Source organism: Otolemur garnettii, unplaced genomic scaffold (assembly GCF_000181295.1).
Source record: "Otolemur garnettii isolate 467f Iridium unplaced genomic scaffold, OtoGar3 scaffold00179, whole genome shotgun sequence".
NCBI classification, from domain to species: domain Eukaryota; kingdom Metazoa; phylum Chordata; class Mammalia; order Primates; family Galagidae; genus Otolemur; species Otolemur garnettii.
This window is the reverse complement of record NW_003852574.1, coordinates 56,596-58,392: the sequence shown is the minus strand read 5'-3', so window position 1 is coordinate 58,392 and position 1,797 is coordinate 56,596. Positions and strand designations below refer to the sequence as shown.

At 40.5% G+C, this 1,797-nt stretch overlaps 1 protein-coding gene across 2 annotated transcripts in view; it reads right to left on the bottom strand.

The window, feature by feature from the left end:
* DHX30 (DExH-box helicase 30) overlaps positions 1-1,797 on the bottom strand; it is a 62,230-nt gene that overhangs the window by 51,511 nt on the left and 8,922 nt on the right. The window lies entirely within an intron of this gene.

Below are 1,797 nucleotides of genomic sequence, written 5' to 3'. Positions count from 1 at the left end.
GCTTGAGCCCAGGAGTTGGAGGTTGCTGTGAGCTATGCCACAGCACTCTACCCAGGGGGACAGCTGGAGGCTCTGTCTCAAAAAATAAGTCTACTAAAAAAAAAAAAAAAAGAAAGAAAGAAAAGAAAACAATAGTCTTATACAACAATAAAAATATAACAAAGACACACATAACCAATTGCCAAGGTCGTGATCAAACCACAAGTGTTTACAAAGGAGAGGACATTTAGCATTATAGTCAAGAAACCGTGAAAAGATAGGTTTGCCAGCCTGAGCAAGAACAAGACCTCATCCCTACAAAAAAATAGATAAATTAGTCAGCCTGGTGGTACTTGATAGGCTGAGACATATGGATCACTGGAACCCAGGAGTCTGAGGTTGCCGCGAGCTAGGCTGACACAATGGCACTCTAGCCTGGGGCAACAGACACACAAAGGGAAGGAGAAAGGAAAAGGAAAGGGGAAAAGGAAAGGGAAGGGAAAGGGAAAGAAATGAAAGGGAAAAACAGGAAAAAGAAAGGGAAAGGAAAGGAAAGAAAAGGGAAAGGAAAGGAAGAAAAAATACGTTTGCCTCAAGAAAAATATTCAGGTACATAGTGAGTCTGAATCAATGGTTCTCCACTGAGATCTTCGAGCATAAAATGACTGTGGCAAGTATACAATAATTATCTGTGCAGAAAGCAAGGTTCAAAATCAGACTGTATTACATCCTGGAACTACTTAACAATAACATGGATTTTGAGTTTACAAGGGGTCAGGCTCTGTTATAAGCTCTTTATATGTATTAACTCCCCTGATCCTTGGATCAACCCTATGAGAAGGTACTATAATTTGGCCCACTTACATCATGAGGAAACGGGGCACAGAGAGGCTTGGTTACCTGCCCAAGCCTTCCTTGCCAGTGAGGGACAGACCTGTGATGTGAACCAGACATCTGGGTCTGAAGCCTCTGCTCAGTAAGGCTATGCCAATTTCCACAAATCTATAAAGAATTTTGCTTCAAACTCTTCTTACCTGGCCCATCTCCCTATCATGTCAGAGAGTTAAATGATATAAGAAAATGGAGGATCATGATTTTATCAGGCTTTTTATCTTTTTATAAAATCAGTACTGTTAATTGAGAGACAGTACCACCATAAGAAAACCTGTTTTAATCCATCTTTTACAAATAGGTAGAAAACAAAACCCACTAGTTAATAAGTAAACACAAAGCAACTAAGTGATATTTAATTTTTAGCTCAAAAAAATATACTGTCCACACTTGAGTTCAATTATTCCCTTCTTAGATAAAGGTAGCCAAAAATACCCCAGATGACAGAAATTAATTTTTCCAAGCACTATGAAAACAGATGGTGTGGCTGGAGACAAAGAAGGAGGCAGGAAGAGGGTGCTCTGAGCCCTAGCACATCCAGCCCTCCTTCTGGCCCAATTCAGTGGGTTACACAAGGCACTACTTAGCCAGGGTTTCCCAGGCCTCGAGGAACATAACTTGGAGAAGAGACATAATTGGGAAGATCTATTAAATTAGTAGTTATAAAAGTTTTGTCATGGTTTGCATTTATTTATAAGATATGCTCAGACAGGAACATTTTAGATTAAATACAAGCTATATGCCTTTTACTCTTCATTCCCTTGAAGGAGAAAATCTATATTTCTTTTTTTTTTTTGAGACAGAGTCTCAAGCTGTACCCCTAGGTAGAGTACCGTGGCATCACAGCTCACAGTAACCTCCAACTCCTGGGCTCAAGTGAGTCTCTTGCCTCTGCCTCCCAAGTAGCTGGGACACAGGCGCCTGCCA